Source organism: Onychostruthus taczanowskii, unplaced genomic scaffold, assembly GCF_017590055.1.
Source record: "Onychostruthus taczanowskii isolate IOZ18803 unplaced genomic scaffold, ASM1759005v1 scaffold21, whole genome shotgun sequence".
NCBI lineage: Eukaryota > Metazoa > Chordata > Aves > Passeriformes > Passeridae > Onychostruthus > Onychostruthus taczanowskii.
Window position 1 is genome coordinate 1,550,955 of NW_024499351.1, and position 20,765 is coordinate 1,571,719.

The 20,765-nt window shown below is 46.0% G+C and overlaps 1 protein-coding gene across 3 annotated transcripts in view; it reads right to left on the reverse strand.

The window, feature by feature from the left end:
• Positions 1 to 11,081, reverse strand: part of PELI1 (pellino E3 ubiquitin protein ligase 1) — a 43,843-nt gene extending 32,762 nt beyond the window's left edge. Inside the window, exons 1-2 of one of the 3 annotated variants that reach the window (XM_041404309.1) lie at positions 10,773 to 11,081; positions 9,923 to 9,974 (exon numbers count right to left, since the gene is read on the reverse strand). The gene's annotated coding sequence lies outside the window, so the exon portion shown is untranslated. The remainder of the gene's footprint in view (positions 1 to 9,922; positions 9,975 to 10,772) is intronic. The other 2 variants (XM_041404306.1, XM_041404307.1) reach the window with 2 other exon arrangements.
• Positions 11,082 to 20,765: the final 9,684 nt, after the last annotated feature.

A 20,765-nucleotide genomic window follows, 5' to 3' on the forward strand; every position in this document is an offset into this window, starting at 1 on the left:
GTATAGGCCACAAAATACAGTGTTTGAAGATCCTGAGATAATATCTGAAGATTGTCAAAGCTTAAGTAACATTCCCAAAGACTAATCAGCATCTCTGAGATGAAGTGAAGTCTGAAATACAAACTATGGCTGGAGAACTAGACAGCTGACTTAAAACCATGCTCAGTACTTCAGCATAAGAGTGAGGTCTAAGAAAACCACCAACTGCCATGGTTAAGCTTACAATACAAACTAACTTGGAATTCCCACATACTTGAACTACAAGGATTATTATTATTAACAGGGAATGCAGAATGCATTGCAATTTTAAGTCTCTATCAAGAGAGACTCCCCATTCAGATGTAGTTCTCTGAAGCACTGAGCAGCTTTACCCTCTGCTAGAGTTGTTAAAAGTTGCAAAGCAGAAGCCAGACCAGACTGCCACTTAATAAAAGCAGCCTCAGCAGGAGGAGTGAAAGGGAAAACCCAGGCTTCACCAATGCCATGCTGCTCCACATCAACACAATGGAGAGGAATCCTGTTCCACTCAGTGCTGTGAGCCACCTGGCCAGAAGCCATGCTTATGCATAGCTACTTGGCCTTGAGGGTTGAAAATAAAAAGATGAACAGCCAAAATTTGAGGCCAGCAGACACAGCTGTCAGGCAGGGATCAGCAGACCTAAGACCAGAGACCTAAGGACTGTAGCACTACAAATGCTCCAGCCCATACTGGTTGGCAGTTTTGCACTTGATCCTATTCTTTCCCTCAGTTATTTCCTTCCTTTCTTTGTCTACCTACCACAATTCCTACTTGTGCTCTGCTTCCCTCCCCTATCTCATCCCTTTTTTGTCTTTTTGGGGTCCAAGGTCTTTCTGTCAGGCTTCTTTCTATTCCTACAACATGGAAGTGCTGAAAAATAAAAGTTCACAATTTTTGGTATGTTCAGCTTCCTGTCTCAGGATTTTATTAAAATCAAGTTTCTTGAAAGACTGTTGAGAGCTTTTAATGCTGCCCTCAGTTACAATGTATCAGCCAGTATTGAAGGAAAGGGCTCACAAATAATGCAGTGTGCTGATTTAGCTTCTACAAATGGAGAGTCTGGCCACTGCAGAGATGTCTGATCTACAGCTCTCACTGACATGAACACTCCCTAGCCACACAAATAAAGACTGTCATGGTTCTTCCCCAAAGAACCATGCAGGGGAAAAAATTAAGATGATGGCAGATTGGATGGAACAGCTCTAAGAAAAATCAATAACAGTAACTGTAAAATCTAAAATTAAAGTAAGTCTGGTTTTGATGCTTTCAGTACACACGGTACATTAAATTTGGCATAAGCCCAATGGAACATGAAGTACTTGTGGACAATGTCTGCCAAGAGCCAGAAATACAGTACTTATTCTTTAAAGAACAAACAGAGAGCCTCAGTTCATTTCTACTTTATGCATCTGAAAAAAAATTAAATCAAGGTGATCTTTCTGGGGCAACATTTGTATTAAATCTAATTGGCATGCTTTGTGCAATGTTGAATGGAACCCATGCCCATTGGGAAAGAATCTCTATTTGTCATTCTATAATCCCTTCCACTTGTGACAAAAGGTTACAAACAGATGTTAGACCTCCCCACATTCCAAAACACTGTGCTTTCCTGCTCAGCATCAGGTTTTTGCCTCACGTAAGCTTTCTAGCTAGTCCTCAGTCATGCTGACACTTCTGAACATCTGACACAGTGAAAGCAGAAGAAAAATGGGAAGCCTGAACTCGGGAAGCTCAGGAAACGGCACTATCATTGTTTTCACTCATCCTCCCATTTGTTGGTACTTCATTAGATTGCATGCCTCAAAGCAGAGCAAGGTTTGATTAGCAGCTGAATAGTTACTTACATTTCTGTAGCAGACTCCAAACTATAATAAATTAAGAATCAACACACCTGTGAGTTCCTTACCTTTCTTAAAATAAGGACAAAAAACAAGAGACAAGCCTAACATCCACCTGGGGCTTTGGAGACATCCTGCACCATCTCCCTGCCATCTCCTGAGTCCTGCTCTCTTTCCTAACTGAACAGGAGAGCAGAGCACAATTCCAGCTTTGTTATGCCTCAGCCGCAGCCCTGCCTTGGGAAACTGGAGCAGCAAGAGAAGAAGAAATAGGCAATGCTACACTTGACACAGGCCCAAAGTGAGGCAAGAAACTTCTCATGCCATCTCACTCTACACGTTAGCCAAGCACTATCTGAAACTTTAAAGCTGTTATTTCTCGGTGATTGAGGTTATGAACTATATAAAGCAGCCAGATAAATCTGGCTTTTACTCCTCCTCATTAACAGCTGTAAAACAATAGCAGAATGCCTACAACACTTGTTATTGTGGAGACTGTAAGACTCAAGAGACTGAAAGACACCGGACATGTGATTATTAACATGATAATGTTCACTCCTCCCTATGACTGATCTCTCTTGGCTTTAACATAAGCATTAACTCTTCCCTCACCTTTTGGATCAGGCTCCTCTGCTCCTGTTTATACACTGGCAACTTGAATGAGTCCCTCCCCAAAGTTGGGGGAGTAAGGGAAAGACAACAAACCTTTTTGTAATGTTTCTCCTCTTGAGGCAGAGGCTCCCCTTGCTGTCTGTGCACATGTCAGAAGAGTGATATATGAATGCTTATTTCAGCGAGGAAAAAATTAAATAGCCCATGTATATTGGCACAGGAATTCAAAAGTAGTTGCTGTATCTAAGTCACAAATGGTTTATAAGCCCACGCTTTCTACTAGGGCACCCTGACCTTTCTCAGCCAGCAGTGAGAGGTACAAGAACCTACCCTATTTTCACATCTGCTGCTCAGAAACCCTCTGCCAAAGTTAAAATACTGGCCACAACACTGACTGCATAAATATGCACACGTGCAAGAAAAAAAAAATGGATAAAAATAAAAGCTATTTGTGCATTTATTTGCCTGCATGATCAAGCTGAGTTCCTCAACTTCAGCAGGTGGCTGACAGCCTTAATACAGTAATACATCACTTCTTCCAAAACAGACAAGAGAAAAAACCTCACCAAGCTGTTTCTCTCACCATGGTACACTCCAGCCCTCAGGAAAAACCTTGAGCAGTTTACAGAAACCTCACCCAACAGGCAACAGCTCATGCTGAACCAAAGGAGAAAGCTCAACCAGAATGATATTTCACATCCACCAAATGCAGCACCTAATAAATACTAAAACAACTGATGTGGGCTACCAGCAGAATAGCAATTACCTTATTAATAAAAAAAAAAAAAAACCAAACAAACAAGCAACAAGATCCAGTATGATGGATCCACCTACCACAGGAGTCAAGAGATGATGAGCTGGCCATGAAAGTCATCTAAGCACCAAGGGATGATCACCTGTCCTCAGACTAATATGCATTACAATGTAATTTGTCTAAGGCTTGGTCTGCTAATCCCAGGGTATGAAGTGCAGTTATAAATATGATATGTATACATATCTATACATATCTCTCTATATATATGTATGTATGCATATTAAAACACAATCTTTTAACTTTAAGACACACAAGGACAGCAGATTGGAGCAGGAAGCAGTGTCTATCTGAAGTGTCAGCACTACCATCACAAATCTGTCTCAACATCATCACATGAGAAAAAGAACAAATGAAACATTAAGTGTCTGCTCTTGGGCCTTCTGGCTTTCTGCACTACCTACTGAAGAACTGTCACACCTTTGCCCTGTTAAAAAGCAGTTCTTCACTGACTGTCTCTAAGTTTCAGGGATTCAAGCTGGTTGTCTCCCAGCTCTTTATTGAAAGTACAAAACTGAGTGTCTCTAAGTTTCAGGCCATTCAAGCTGGTTGTCTCCCAGCTCTTTATTGAAAGTACAATAAATACATACCCCAACAATTAGTGGGCGCTGAAATTAGGTGTTACCACAATGACTTGTTTTACAGCTGGACTATTATCTTCTCCCCTTGTAACTATTCAACTGCACATACAGTGTGCTCATGCCACTTGTGGGCATGATACATTTTTTTGTGGAGTTCTGAAAGCAGATCCTAAATCTGAAACCAAATTACCATGAAAGCTTCATGACGATGAAAATAGCAGTATTGACTGAACTGACATAACTCTGGCTTTGCAAATATTAAGTAAACTACTCTGGTTTCCACACAAGGAGAAACTCTCCCAGTTTCTATCAGAAGATTTTGTAGCATATTCCTAAATTCAAAAGATGGCAGTTGCCCAGCAAAAAGGAGTCAGATCCAAATCCAAGAGGGAGCACACACCCTACCTCCAATATCAGTAAGGGCTGAAGCCACTTTAAACTTCTGGGCTGCCGTGCAAGAGAGCAAAGTCATCTTCTGCTAACCTTAAAGTACAACAGCAATCTAAACACAGCAACTCACATATCTACCTGCATTTATTTTCTTCCACATTGAGCACTCCTCAGAGTATTTGAAGTGGCTCAGGAAAAAAGTAAACCAAACCCAAACAAAAAAAATAGTGGGAAATGACAGAACTGACATTTTTAGAATACAGCAGTTTATCCCAAGAGGTGCATTAAAAAAGCAAAATGAGCAAAAAGTTCTTTAAAAGTAAGTAAATTACTTACAGTAAGCCTCCATATATGATAAATTGTGCATTTTTACCCCTAATCTCATACCAAATAAACAGTTCAGCTCCATGATCTGACATAAGGATCACTGCTTATTTTCCCTGTTGAAACTTGTGTTAAATCATGATTAAGACAATAATTATTCTTGTAAAAATATTGCATGGAACTACAATTGCTTCAGATAAGTAGAAAGGATATCAAGGTAGCATGACACAAAAATCTCAGTATATATACTAACACTTAAAGAGAAGAGGAGCCTTGAGATTTCTGAGCAGAAATTCTTCAGGGACCACTTATCATTTAACATGAACGATTTGTCTCAGGACAAAGAAAATACAGATGCAGTACTCAAGCTTGTATGATTTTCAAAATCAAGTCCTTACTGTTTAATACTGCCAGACTATTAAAAGCAGAAGGATCTGGGAACAGAAAAAGTGGGCATTTTGGAAAGGCATGATCCTGACACAAGGAAAGGAGCTACAAACATACGGAACCCCAAGCCTAACTCTGTGACTAGTTAAACCTTGTCCTACAGTGTCCCAAAGGACACAATGTTTAAGGGGGCCCCATGTGCAGGCTGCACAGGCACACGAGGCTCCTAAAGCCCACAGTTCTACCCAGGTGCCTTGCAAGCTGTTCCAGACATCCTGATGAATTCCTGGGCAAAGCTGACCAGCTGGGTGCAATGTTTCAAGCTAGGCCTAACCCAGAGATGCCAGTTTGACTGCCCTGACCCAAAGAACAATAGCCACATCAAAGGTTTTGGCCCAGATCAAGGGGTTACCATCCATGGGGATAAGCTGGCAGGTGCAAACCAACCCAACAGCTGCAAGATTCCAGTTGCTCACTGCGTGGTTCAGCTAATTAAGCAGAAACCCTGAAGAGACAATAGGGACAGTGTGAGATGTACAAATCATATCACCAAGTTTCTTCTCACTATGCCTTCACAAATTCTTGCAGGCCTTGAGCTCCACCAATGTCAAATCTCAACAGTCTTCTCAAAAAAACCAAATCAGTGCCCTCAAATTCAATCTCTGTTCCCTACCTTGTCCATAAAGTAAGAAAAAGAGGCACCCCAGCTCAGAAAATAGTATTTTTAAGCATTTGTAATGAAACCCAAAGGGTTATATAGTTACAAAAACACTACAAACTTCAAACACAAGCAGCTAAGCACATCCAGACAGATGAATCAATTGGCAATGGAAGGAAAAAACCATTGATGGTGGTCTACTTAAAAGAAAATTCTGGCTCGGCAAAGATTGGAGCTTTATTATTCTTCTGGGTTTTGGTTGCTTTGAGGTATTTCTTTTGGTTTTGTATCTTCAAGTCCTAGTTCCAACAAACTATCCCCCAGAGAATCCTACTTGACGAACCTACTCCAAACCCATAACCTGCAAGTACCTACACATTCATATATCCCAGTCACACAAAACCTCAATAAATCCACAAAATATTATCTAGTAGCTATTCATATTATCAACCATCCCTAATAATAACCAAAAAAAAAAATATTCCAGAGATCATTTCTGGTTTGGGCCTTTTTAACCACAGCCTTTCAATACTATTCATATCATCAACCACCCTTAATAATAACAAAAAAAAAAATATTCCAGAGATCATTTCTGGTTTGGGCCTTTTTAACCATAGCCTTTCAATACCCTCCTTGCTGTTCACACATATGCACACACCCTGATGTAGCCAGACCAGCATTTCCCTGCCCCAAATATCTCTGTACTATCTAAAAAAAACTTCTCACAAGGAACGCTTTTCTCCCTTCTAAAAACACATTTATGCAATTAACTTTTACAAACAAGGCTGGCACAGAAAAACATCTGGTTGGCATGGCTGTCTAGCCAACATCAAGGCAGAACAAGAGCATTTTGAACCAACATTGACACATATCCCAAGTCTTCTACAACATATTCAGGTGAACAAGGAAAGTGAGTGTGAATTGAACAAATCCTCTTCCTGACAGGAATATAATTACTGGACCAGAGTAAGAGGTTTTGACCACTTCTAATCTAAAAACTGCAATATAGCTTTAATTAGAAGAGTAAAATTATAGGATACTCCCAAGCCTGAAACCACAGCCAGAAATTCACTGCAAGATTTAGTCCACTCTGCTCTCGAGTATGAGATCCAAGCCCAAAATTCAGCATTTACATAAGTACCATCGGTGGCATTCAAGTCACTGTGATTAAATCCAGCAGCATGGATTAAAAACCAAGGTCAGCAGATTAACTTTTATTACCTGTTCCTGAACTGAGCCGTGCTCCTGCATGGCAGGCTCCAGAGGATACCATCAATCCTTAACCAAACACTCCCACCCAGGCACTGCACTCAGCCTCAACCAAACAAGCTGCTGACTCGTTCACACTTGAGCCCACGTCCCCAGATTTCACCTCACACGCCAGCCAGGAGACATTGCTGGAGCAGGACTGGTACTGATGAGCACCTACCTCCAGCACAGGGTGCCAGCAGAGGACAACAGCTTTCTCCTGCAAAGCCTGTAGTTTTCAGTCAACTATTTCACAATCACTCATCGCTACAGGGTTATTCCAGAAAGGTTACTTTGAGCAGCTAGGAACATTTGGTGCTCCAAATCATGTCACATGGGTCAGCAAAGGAAGGCCACACCACAGGGCTCATCTAGGCAGCCCAAAAGCTGTGCACTCATTCGTGCAAAGCATGCAAGAACCTCTGCCTACTTGAAGAAAAAGCTTCTTTTCAAACCAATATAAATACAGGATACGTGTAAAAGAACACACTCATAGTGTGCAAGACTGTCATTTTTCTGTAAATCAAGTTATTGTCAAAGAGTTTTTATTACTTTTAGCAGAAGGCAGAAGCAGGTAGAGCTTCCTTTTTGATTTCAGGATTTCTAGCAGGAAAAAGAACTTCCATCTTTTTTAACTTGAAAGGCAGGCCTTTGAATACATACATTCAAACACTTTAAAGAAGAAACACAACCACTTGTAACTACTAATTGCCATTACAAAACATTAAGGCCATAAAAAGCGTGCCATGATGCTGCCCTATTGCCCCAGCCCACCCCAAGCAACCACTGGAGAGCCTTCAGCAGCACAGAGACAGGGAAATGCATCCCACGACCTGCCCACCACCTCCTGAGAGGCACAGAGCCACTAAAGTTTTGCCTGACGCGATTTTTCACAACTAAATTGCTATTTGACCTTCTTCCCCATGAATCTTTTCACCCAGGTAGACTAACTGGGCCTGACTGGAGATGCAATATTAATTTCAGTAGGACTGGGGACCTACAGCAGCAGTGTGACACTTCCTGGTGCATCCTGCTAAGCGGCAGACTGAAAGGGAGCAGAAACAAGATCAGATGGAAACACGCTCACTTTTTTTCCCCTGAAACGTGCAGCGTTCAGCGGCGCTCGACCCACTTCCCATCCCATGTCTCTGCTGTCACTTCCTTTGACAGTTTGTCAGCACGCTTGTGAATCTGGAGATTAAGGAATGAATATCTAGGAGGCAAAGGAGCTGGACTTTTTCATCCTGATGTTCAGTCACAACTTTTACAATCTAACCGGCGAGGCGCACAGTGACCAGGCAGCAACAAGTGCCTCCAATTACTGGCACCCAGCAGGAATTGCTAATCAGCTGCGTAATTTCACTTACAAGTATGCACTTAAAGGTGACTGATTTCTTATGAAACACCCTCATTCTCCCTTTTTTAGCTCAGGGCATGGATTAGCATCTACAAACAGCTTTGGGTTTTCCACTTTCCTGTATTCCAGAGCTCCTGTCTGAAAAGACATTTTTATATCAAAAAGTACTTGTAATTAGCTCCTTACAAATGAATAAGAGTTTTAAATACCACTGGCTCCAAGCACATGATCCTCTGTTTTGTAACTACAAACTCAGCCACTAGCTATAAATCCTGAAGTGAAAGGATCCTGTTTTCCAAGCCTAGTTTCTTAATAGAAACCAAGATTGCCTCCAAAATACAAAATGGTTGCAGCAAAGGCAGTATATTAAATTCTTCTTTAACTGAAATTACACTAGCAGTTACTCAAAATGTTAATTTCTAAGATGAACACCAGCACAGTGACCTGCTGTGTTGAGAAATGCATTCCAGTGTTTAGTAAGAACGGAAACATTCACGAGGCACATGTTACACGACTTTACTCAGCGTAGCAGTAGGTGCTCCTACATGTTTAATTCATTTGAAATAGGAGATGTTGAAGCTTAAGGTACCCAGTAGCAACCTACATACAACCAATATGCATTCCTAAAGCTTCCTGCCAGGCCATTCACACGACTTCAAAGAGTTAGGACACTTCTCTTACACAGCACCAAGAGAGCCCAATTTTCCAACTACCAATGCTCAATTTTCAACAAACCATGCTTTTTTCATGGGGGAAAGGACTGTGGTGGAGAGGAAAGGGGGAAGGGTCCCGGGCAGACGTCTGAACTTTGACTCCACATCACTCACTCCAAAACTGTCGGCCTAAAACATCACAAAGCCGCACAGACCACGAAACAACACATGCAAACGAAGATCTGGGCAGCCTGTTCATCTCCACTAACCTACAGGCGCCTTCTGGAACAAAAAGCAACCGAAGATGTATCATCAACAGGTCATCTGGCTGCTTCTTTGTGGGAAAAAAAATTCGAAACGCTGCTGAACAGAAACCGGAAACGGCCTTTTTTCCCCCGGGTCTCCCCCCGCCTCCCATACGCGTTCAAAATGAAAAAAAATAAAAATAAACCTATCGTCCTTCAGATGTAAAAGCGCCAGCTTCTAGCTAGCTGAAAGGCTTTGTAATTTTCCTTACCAAGTAGTGTTTTTTCAAGGCAGAGGAGTCCCAGACAAAAATACCAAAAAGGGGTGGCCTGTAAGGCCAGAAACACCAGCGTTACAGCCAGACTGCTTTTTGCTCGCATGTACTCCAGAAGCTGCATTTTGCAGAGGTGAAGCAGCTGCAGTTTTCGAGGTGGCAGTTAAAACAAAAACAAGGGAGGTGGGGGCAAGAAAAATGATTCCGGTATAAAAACCTAACGGCTTTAAAATACACCCTTTATCAGAGGAAAATTATTCAGCTAAAAACACAACTGCTCCTTCTCTCCCCTGCCTTTTGAGTATCTTCTCTACAGCTGTTGCAGGCAGAAATGTCCCCCTCGTTCCAGGACTAGATCGTCCTGAAAACGCTATTATTTAACGAGGTGAAAACAAGAGCGAAAAGAAAAACCGGACACGAGTTGCGCTGGACGGCGGGCTGCTCACAAAAGAGCCAGGGCCGAGGGGATGGGAGAGAAACCCTGCAATTCCCCCAAGAATCTTAAAATTAAAGACACAACTTACCCACCGCCCAGCTAGATTTTTCCAGAGTAAAACATCATCAAATTTGGAAGAGCTAGGGATTAAAAAAAAAAAAAAAAAAAAAGAAAAAGAAGCAAGCCTTCCCACCAAGATCTTTCAGGTTAACAACAGCCAAACAAAATCCCCCTTTGTTTTGTTGTCACCCGCCTGCGTGCTGCTCCCATTCCGCGCTCCGGCACGGGAGGCTGCGATCAATGGACTTGGCGGGGGAGGCGGGGAAGAACTCGTTCTTACCCCCAAAAAATACATATACCAGCACCGCCAAAAAAAAAAAAAAAGATCCACCCCCGAATTCAACAGAACCCTGGCGTTCAAGTAGTGAGCGACTTTTTTTGTTTTTTTCCTATTTTTTTTTTTTTGTAGCGATGTTTTTCCCGAGGGCAGACGGCTCGGCAGCCGCTCCATGACAAAGAGCTTCCCCAGCACATTCAGCCCCAGAGCGGGGCCAACTCCGGGTGGGTGGGAAGCAAAAAAAAAAAAAAAAAAAATTAAACAAAAAAAAAAAAAAAAAACACAAAAAAAGGAAAAAAAAAAAAAAAAAAAAAAATTAAACAGAAAAAAAAAAAAAAGACACAAAAAAAGGAAAAAATAAAAAAAAAAAAAAAAAAAAAACTTCCCTTCCCAAACGCCGGTGAAAAAAAAAAAAAAAAAGAACGGAGAATTATTTTAGAAACAACCACAACAAGGGAGCCCTGCGAGGCGCAGTACAAAGCAGGGCGGCGGGAGGGGAGGAAGGAGCCCGAGGAAGGCAGGGAAGGGGCAGGCCCCGGGCAGGCCCCCCACCCCTCCGACAGCGCGGATGGGGCTGTGTCGCGACAGGCGCGATACTCACCGCGGGGAGGAAGGAAACGGGCAGGAGAGGCACCCCACGCCGGCAGGCCGGGAGCGGGGGGAAGGGGCAGCCTCAGCCTCCTCACGGCCGCGCGGAGGGCGATAGTTCCGACTGGGCGACAAGGGAAGAAGCCTCAGAGCGCTCACCTCCGACCGGCAGGGCTGCGGCGGGCCGGTGCTGCGAGCCACGGGCGGGGAGCAGCGGGAGCAGCTGCCGAGAAGCGGCCGGGGAGCAGAAGACGATGCTGATGGACGCCGCCGGCTCCGCCGCCCTCACACCGACTGCCGCGCGCCGCCCCCCGCCCCGCCTCACCGCGGGCCACACCGGCGGGGCGGGGCCGAGCTGGGCCCCGCCCCCTACCCGCCCCGGGGCATGGCGGGAGTTGTAGTCCCGTCCCCCCTCCCCGCTCTGAGCCCCTGTGCCCGCTCACCTGTGTGCAGGTGTGTGTGTGTCCGTGTACAGGTGTGTGTCCGTGTGTAGGTGTGTGTCCGTGTGCGGGTGTGTGTCTGTGTGCAGGTGTGTGTGTCCATGTACAGGTGTGTGTCTGTGTGTGGGTGTGTGTGTCCATGCACAGGTGTGTGCGTCTGTGTGCAGGTGTGTGTCCACGAACAGGTGTGTTTGTCCATGGACAGGTGTGTGTGTCTGTGGGCAGGTGTGTGTGTCCGTGTACAGGTGTGTGTCCGTGTACAGGTGTGTGTCCGTGTACAGGTGTGTGTCCATGTACAGGTGTGTTTGTCCATGTACAGGTGTGTGTGTGCAATGTACAGGTGTGTGTGTCTGTGTGCAGGTGTGTGTGTCCGTGTACATGTGTGTGCAATGTGCAGGTGTGTGTGTCCATGTGCAGGTGTGTGTCTGTGCCCACTTACCTGTGCTTTGTGTGCTGCACAGCTCTGAAAGCCCACAGAGTCCCGGGCTGCCTCAAAAGGAGTGTGGCCAGCAGGTTCCCCCCACCATTCTGCTCTTGTGAGACCCCACCTCGAATACTGCCTGTGGAATACTGTGAGAGCCCACCTGGAATACTGGTGTCCCCAATATAAGAAGGACACGGAACTGTTGGAGCAAGTCCAGAGAAGGGCTTTGAAGCTGATAAGAGGACTGGAGTGCCTCCCACACAAAGACAGGCTGAGAAAGTCGGGGCTGCTCAGCTCAGAGAAGATCGTGTGGAGAACTCATAGCGACCTTCCAGTACCTGAAGGGGAGCCTTCAGAGGAGCCAGAGAAGCTGTAGCAATAGGACAAAGAGTAATGGGTACAAACTGAAAGAGGAAATTTAGGTTGGATATTAGGAAGAATTTTTTTAGTGTGAGAGTGGTGAGACATTGGAGCAGGCTGGCCGGGGAAGTTGTGGATGCCCCAGCCCTGACAGTGTTCAAAGCTGGTTTGGACAATAAGAACTTTTTTAGTGTGAGAGTGGTGAGACACTGGAGCAGGCTGCCCGGGGAAGTTGTGGATGCCCCAGCCCTGACAGTGTTCAAAGCTGGGTTGGACAAGACCTGGTCTAAAGGAAGGGGTCCCTGCCCAGGGCAGGGTGTTGGAACTAGATGATCTTTTAGGTCCTTTCCAAATCCTTAACATTCTTCAATTCTACAATTCCATGTCTGCATGTGTGTGTATGCATACATACATACGGATGTATTAAAAAAATATGTATGTGTATATGCCCGTATATGTATGTGTATATATATATATTTAAACTGAAAGACCTTTCTAACCACATAAAGAAATACTATGCTAATTGATTTTGCTCTACATTTTCCATAGCTTATGAGAAAGCACAGCCTTGATGTGATCTTCAATTTTTTTCTTATACATGGTGAGAAACACATTTTTAAGGGAAATGGGAGTTTTTACCACCACATCATTTAGAAAACAACATGGTCCTGCCCCAGCACAACACACAAAGTCAATAGAGATGCTTTCATAGTCATCACATGATGAGCTGCTGAAGAATTTTCCAGAGTCAGAAATACTAGTGGTGCCAGGGTGTGTAAACTCTGCCAGTCATTAACTTGAGTTTCACCGGCCCTGGGGTTTCTAAGAAGAGATTAAGAGACACAACTTGAAGCTCCTAGATTACAAGAACAAAAGGGGCCTGGATGATCATCCCTCGTGATCTCTGGTGTAACCCTGCACATCCCAAAAATAGCTTTTTCCTCAAAGTCAGTACTCTTTTAAAACACCTGAGATAAAAATAGCCCTGATGGTAGATTCACCACACCCCAGCTTTTGGTGGCTGCTGTAAACAAAGCCCGGTGTTAAAACTGAGCTCTCCTCAGAGCACTTATTGGTTTGCCTTTGGACTTGCGGTAACTTTGTGCTCCGTGCTCAGCAGCCCATTATTCCCTGTGATATTTCCAACCCAGGTATTTCCAGCCCTCTGATCACTTTAGTCCCTCTTTGCTGAGCTCCTAGATCCCAGCATCCCGTCATCCGTCGCTATGGTGTGAGTCAGACTCTCTCCCCTGAGCAGGAGCGTATCCCACATCTCCCCATAGTTGCTGGACGTTCCCATGGGCTGGAGGTTCCCATGGGACTCAGGCACGAGGGAGGACAGAACACACGTGCAGGCACGTGGCAGATGGGTGACAAGTGACAGCAGTGTGGAGGCACGGGTGGAGAAGCTCCAGGCTCCAGCTGTGGAGCTGAAAACCTGCTGAGTCCCGCCTGCCAGGAAGTCATGTCTCAAGCCAGGGACCAGGCACTCCCTTTCCAGAGAGGGTGGGCAAAACCTGAAGGAAATGGGACGGGGAAGAAGGCAAGGGACAGGTGGAAAAGGGCTGCAGTTGTGCACAGGCATCCTGCTGGAATGAGAGGCTGCTGCCTGACCCCTGTGTGCTGCCCGCCGCGCTCGGAGCTTTGCGTGTAATGAATCACTCGCCACACGTGTGATGTAACACTGCAGTGGCAACAGATCTCATTATTATCCAATTTACATGGGGAAACTGGGGTGTGGAGAGGTGAATATTGTGCCTGGGGCGTACTGAGACCAGATTACAGAGGGCCTCACGCTGCCATCCCATGCTCACTTTACTAAGCTATATAGGAATTAGATGTAGCTGGCAGAAGCAGACATGGAGCATGCTGTGGAAAGCTTGGGGGGGAGAGGATGAGCTTGGCATTCACAGTACAGAGCCTTGCCCCTAGCATTTGTGTCCTGACACAACAAATAGACCCTCTTGCTGTGTTGAATGGGGTCCCCTTCAGCTCCCAAGAGCTGCTTCAACTTGCTGTCACATGCTGTGCTCTTCTGTAGCATCTGTTTATCACTTTGCCCCTTGGGAGGCTCTTTCCTGATTTTCCCTGGCCATACCACCCTTCTGCAGAAGACAAATGACAGATGAGAGATTCCCAACATCCCAGCACCCCTGCTGCAGCCTTATCCCAGCTGCCTCAAGGATGAGTCCTGGGTGCCAGCGATGCCAGCGCTGAGCCTGGCCTGTCTTGGGAGAGCACCTGCAGCCAGACCAGGGCTTGTGTCCCACTGCTGAGGGATCATCTTTTAACTCTAAATTAACACCTCCGTGATGGGTTTCTGTTTCATTAACTGGCCCAATCCCTTCTTATATCCATGCAAGCATTTATCCTTTGCACAACCCCCTGGCTCAGCACTGCTCCCAGTTCCCTTTTCATCTCGATCCTGCCTCAGGGTTCATTTCTTTCTCAAAGACGTTTCAGAGGAAGCTTAAGAGACAAATCAGCATTACAAAGCATTCCTCTTGTAGGAGAAAAAAATTTCAGAAAGCTTTTCTCTCCTTACTATAAAAAAAACCCCAAAAAACCAAAAAACCAAAAAGGAAACAGCTGAGTTTGGTGACTCTTTTTGGTATTTCCTTATATTTAACACATGTTCCTTGCTATGGAAAAAAGGCAATCACCACTGACGGCTTAAAGTCCTCCAGAGGTCTGGAGAAGCTGGTGCTAAAAACTGGGCTTCAGAACTCAGCTTCTTGCTGGCAGGAAGCCTGGGGGCTGCTTTTCCCTCTGTTCTTGTCATGTACCCTTGTAACCATAAGCTTGTACCACTACATGGAGAGACAGCAGGAAGCTAAAACATAAAATAGTCAACGTTTTGGGGGAGTCAAGCTGGACTGAGGTGACCCAGTACCATGGATAATTCACTGGAGAAGGAGAGGTAGGCAGGTAGAGCATCACCTTTGCTGTCCCATCTCATTTCACACCGGTTTTCCCCCCCAGTACTAAAACTTGGAGCTGCGACTCAGACAATTGGAGATCTGAAATAATCTTTGATATTTAAACAGCTATTTTTTGTTTTCTGACAGCCACACACTGTTCCAGCGTTCGTGTGAACAGGCTGTCTGAGTCAGATGCAAAATAAAGTGACACATGGTCCCCTCTAATGTTCCCATCAGAGCACGTATTGTCCTGTGATCTCACTGCAGCAAGGAGGAAACAGCCAAGGCTCTTGCCCAGGTTTCTGTGCTGCTCTTAACTGCATATGGCCCCAACAGCAACAGCTCATTCACACCTCACTGCCCCTGTCTATATTATTAAATAAAATGATCCCCAGCCAGAGAGGCTTGGCTGGGCTCAGGGCCATGCTGCTAAATGCTGTATCCATGAGCTAAAGCACCATGACCAGGCCAAAACCATTCAGGGCATCTCCTGGCCATGCCCAGATCATTTTCCAGACTCAGGCTGCCAAGTTCAGCCAGCCAGGATACTTCACCAAGCACTCTCCAAAACCTTGGAGAGGCCCCTCATTCCTAGGGGAGAACCTGTGTCTCCAAGGGGTGTCCTCGTGCATCTCTAAACCAGCTGCTTCCCTGGGTTACAAAACTGAAGCTCACATTGCCTTTCTCACCCAGCCCGTAGGATTCCAAGGGATTCCAAGGGATTCAAACCCAAGCAAATTTCACTGGGGACTGATGCTGCTGGGACTGAGCATGATGACAGGGTGCTGGGCAGCTGCTGGTGCCACAACATGCTGCAATTCCTGCCTGCGTGGGTAATCAGCGTGGCTCAGTGCCACGAGCTGTGATTAAGTCATTAGTTAGTTGCGTGAAAATATTTGAGATTACAAGTCGATGCTGAATTCCTTCTTGGAAGGGTTGAGGAAATTAATATTTAGCTCTGGTGGACACGAGGTCAGAGCTTGTCAAACACAAGACATGACGCTGTCACCCCAAGCGCAGGTGTCGGCCTCATCATCAGGTGTTGGGCTTTTCCAAAGGATCATGCTAATTCGTTGTCACAAACTCAGCCTTGCCTTCAACAAGGGCTAATCATCAAATCATTGTAGAAAAATTGAAGCACCCTGAGCCTGGCAGGTGATTCTTTCTTTTCCATGCCCAGTGGTGGGCACCGGCACCTGCATCACGCTCAGGCAGAGTAAAGGGGGGGCTGTGCAATCATCCACAATCAATCAGGCCGAGCGTGTACACCAATTAAATTACATTCTTCCACCAGTTCTTAGAAATGTAATTTGCCTTAAGTTAATAAGCAAACATCTACCCTCTCAAAGTGTATTTACAGAGCTGTAAAATCAAGGGGCACTTCATAACGGCAGCGAGGAGGGAGGGAGGGAGGGAGGGAGGAGGGATGGATCTGTGGTACCAGCACAATGTTTAGTCAGGATGCTGCTGGAGTGTCACAGGTGTCAGCCGCCTGGATGGACATGTGTCAATCTCCCTGACACAAATGAATTAATTAATTATGTGGAACAAAAATCGTAATCCTTTAGAGGACCTCCCTTTGAACAGCAAAAGAGGAGGTTTAAGCAGAATATGAAGCCTCCTGCTGTCCCTTCATTGAGGACAGGATTGTACCCTGTGGGCTCTGGGATATATTTTATGGCTTGTCTTAGAATGTGAGGACCTAGAGGGAAAGTTTGTTCAGCATGGGCAGTGATTTCTACACCAACTGTGCCCTACTTGGTGCAGCAAGCAAGACCTCCACCAGCAGCTCCCAGGTGCTCTGGGGTTGCTCAGGTGGGAGAAGGAGCTTGGCTGCTGCTCAGCATCACAGGTGTCCTCCCATGGACCATGTGAACACACATCCCAACTTTCCCAGACATCCAGTCTCAAAATTAAAGTCTTTCCTCCCCTGCCTTCCTTTTCTTTTGTTCTTCTCTAAAACACGATGTCCCAAGCTGTTGTGTGGAAGGACACATGCATTTTCGCAGGGAGGGGGACATGGCAGCATCTCCCCCTCACCCAACCCACAGCACAACCCGAAAAATGGAGGAGGCAGGTGTTACTTGAGCAAGGCACATTTAAATGCCTTTAATGAGGCAAAATGAAAACACCACACGTCGCCTACTACAGCTGCTGCATCAGTCTGGGGGGTGAAGTAGTAAGAAAATCAGTACATAATCAGCATCTGATTGCTCCCAGCACCCACAGGATGTGTCCAGTTTATAGGCTGGTTGAAGAAACAAAACAGATTTTGGGTCCTTGAAAACACACAAAATCAGATGTATATATGTTTTTGCTTGCATTCAGTGTATGCAGCCAATGCTATCTTTTTTTCTTTTTTCTTTTTTCTTTTTTCTTTTTTTTTGTCTTTTTTTCACCCCCTCTGCATGTCATGGGAAAAATCCTCTGCTTTCTGCCTGAGAACTCATCTGCCAGAAGGCCTGCTTGTTGTAGCTATGATTTAAGCCACATGAGCTGGCTGCGTGGTAACAGAGTAATACTCTTTCTTCGTCTTTCTCACTCAAACAATCTGATTAACACAGAGTTTTCTGGATGGCTTAAGTCTGTCAATCCAAGGAAGAAGTTAAAGGGAAGGAGGCCACTATGGGCTCTTTCAAAACAAGGCTTGTTTAATGATTGCTCCGGGGAGATTTGCAGCCAGGACCTGATTGAAAGTCCCCCTGAGGCCAGGCTGGCATAGCCACCTTCAACCCTTCATTTTGAGGGTTGTGAGATGCCCACAGCAAGTCCCACAGTGGCCTGGCTGTGGCTGGGCTCACCAGGTCTTTCCTGGGCAGCTCCAGCAGCACCCAAAGGGAGGCTTGGACACCGCTGGTGACATGCGTGACATTTTTGGGGGAGGAACTGAAAGGCTCCTACCAACTACAGAGGTGTTGGGCAATGAGCTTCCAGCGTTGTATTCTGAGCATTTCAAATCTCTTATTTTCCCCATTTAACTGGGGGTTCTATGGGACAGGGCTACAAGCAGCTCTTGATAGTTCTTCTCTAGACCTGCCAGTGCCCACTGTGTTTGCTCCTCCTCTGGGGCCTGCATCTGGATCCTACCAAATGGTTTGGGGTTCCTCTTTGCTTTTAAGGGCACTGCTGGATTTTGGAATCAGTATTTGGCCATTCATAGCCATGTTTCATTCCTGGACTAATATGACTGATATCAAATACCCTTACTCTCAGCTGAAGGATCAAAATATTTCCTGGCAATGTTCTTTAATTTGTATTTACAGTCACTGAACATCATTTGGCATGATCTTGTCCTTTCAGCTGGGAAAGCTTCCCTCCTTCAGCCCCTTGGTTTTCCTTGGGCTCTCCTGAAGGAAATCACTGGGGTGTTGTAGAGGAAAAAGCCCTGTTCTGAAGATGCCTGCAGGCTTGGGGTATGGCAGCCTGCTGCTACCCAGAATGAATCAGAGCTGTGAAAGCATAGGCTTGCTAACAGGAGCCTGCATCCCACCTTCCTAGCAAGTGCTCAGCTCTGCCTGCCCACCAGCCACGACTCCGGGGGCTCCACTGTGTCCAGCATCATCCTGAGGAAGATGCAACATCATCCAACCCACTCCTGGTGGTCTTTGCCAGAACCCCACCACCACCAAATGGCCTCTAATGGCTTGGGGATGAATGGTCCCTAATACATACTGGCTGTGCCTGTGACAATGAAACAACCCATTCCAGAGCCTCAGCACCACTCTGAGCAGGCTGGTGAACTCAAGCACTGACCAGGCTTATGGGTAGGAAAGGTATGAGCTGGACACTACTCAGAGGCAGCACTTTGGATGGGATTACCTCGTCTGGGGCTGCAGCAGGCTTTGACAGCAGTAGGACATTGCCAGCTGGACTCAGGACTGAGAAGCCACCCACAACACACTTGATTTATTGTTATTATGATTTATTATTATTTACTATATGTTTTGTCTTTGGGGCTTGATGATGGCCCAAAAGCCACTGGTGTAAGCCAAGCTCGTGCTCTTCCTCAGTGCAACACTGATGCTCCTCAGGAGGAGTGAGCAATGTGATGCCCACCAAGCCAAGGTTCACAGCCATCAGAAACCAGCCTTTCCCAGCAGAAAAATTAGAAAGTGGAGGGGCAAACATGTTGTTTTTTAAAACCTCATCCCCCAGTCGAGCAAAAGGGGAAGAGGAATGGAACGGTCATGGAATGCCTCGTGAGTCACTGAGACATCCTGAGGTGTGGTATCACAGAGCTTGGCAGATCCACCCTTGCCTCGCTGCCTCCACGGCTGGAGCCAGGCAGTTTTCAGGGCTGGGTGTTGACACTGTTCCTGGTACAGCAGCCCAGCCACGCCAGGACCAGCTGCTGCCCACCCTGGCCTTGGCACATCCCATCTCTTGTGTTGCTTCGGGATGGGGCACCCAGAGGCACCCGCTGGTGTTGTCTTGTACTATCCCACAAACCAAAGGGAATGACAAAAACTGCAGAAGCAACACGAGCAAAGCATCAGAGAGGAGAAAAGGAGGATTTTTTGGATGGAGACTCATAGCAAAGCTGGGCTTTGACCCCTGTGAGGCCAGGAAATGTAGGTGCGGCGTCCACGCCTGGTTCTGGTGGCAGCAATTTTCACTACATAGCAACAGTTGTTATGTAGCAATAATACTTGGCAAATTTCAGGGCACTTGAGAAATATTAATTAATCTGTACATCAGCCCTGTCAGGTAGGCAGCTAAATATTTTCACCTGTGCTTTATAGCTTGGGAAGAGAGACCACAAGAAAAAAACCCACCAGTATTTTGTCCACGGTCACAGCACAAGCAGCTGCCAACATGAGGATAGTGCTCAGCAACTGCTTCAGAACAGGAGAGCTTATGCAAAGGAAAACCAAAGGAAAACCAGATAGTGCATCAGGGGATTCAAAGGAAGCACCAAGTTTTCAATCCAGTGAAGCAAACCTCAGAGGGACTTCTCTGTTGCTGGCACTGGCATTTCACAGCTCAGTTTAATTATACTAATCACTTTGATGATGACTCCTGACATTCACCTTCATTAGCCACTGGCGGCCACGCTCAGCTGCTGCGACTTCAGAGCTATCAATGTCTGCTCTAAATAACCCATGAGTAAAATCAGCTGGGAGACAGTGTGTCTGGGCTCTCCTCTGGCATAGCCTGCATGGAGGTGGCTGGGAATGCAAGACTGAAGCCAAAACTGCAGTTTAACTCTGGCTGAGCATAGGCATGATCTTTTTCTGCATGTCTTGGGGTGGGGAGAGCTTTCCTCTTTGGCACTGAGAGCAATGGCAGAGGGGAAGTGGACAGTGGGGGTGATGCGCAAGGAAGGACTATGTGAAGTCAAGAAGTCCAGACCCTGGCACCATCTTCCCAGTTGCCTTGGGAATTGTGTCAGTGCTACACCTTCTGTTGCATAAACAAATAGCACATGCCATAACCAGGCTTCAGCCCAAGGGATTTTTTTGCCCCAGTGCCCATTGTCCCCAAACAAGCAGCAATTCAGGTCACGCTGAGGGTAGTCATATCCTAAAGGCAGCGGACAGGACAGCTGGAAGGGCAAAGCAAAAGGCAGGAGGACACGTGGTGCCACAGCCATCCTTCAAAGCACATGGTGCCACAGCCAGAGAGCAGCTGGACCCTGTCCCACAGCTCTGAGGCCCTTGCTGTGGCCACGCTGCCCTTGCTGGCAGTGTGCATTTGCCTTAAACCAGGATGAAATCCAGGCAGATCACAAAGGCAATTAGGTGTCATGATGCAACTGCTTCGGTTTTCCTTCCTTATGGTTTGTTGTGCTGTTTCCAGCTTGTGATTCTCATTTTACTAGGAATGCTGCTCAGAGAACACAGACAGAACTTTCAGTGATC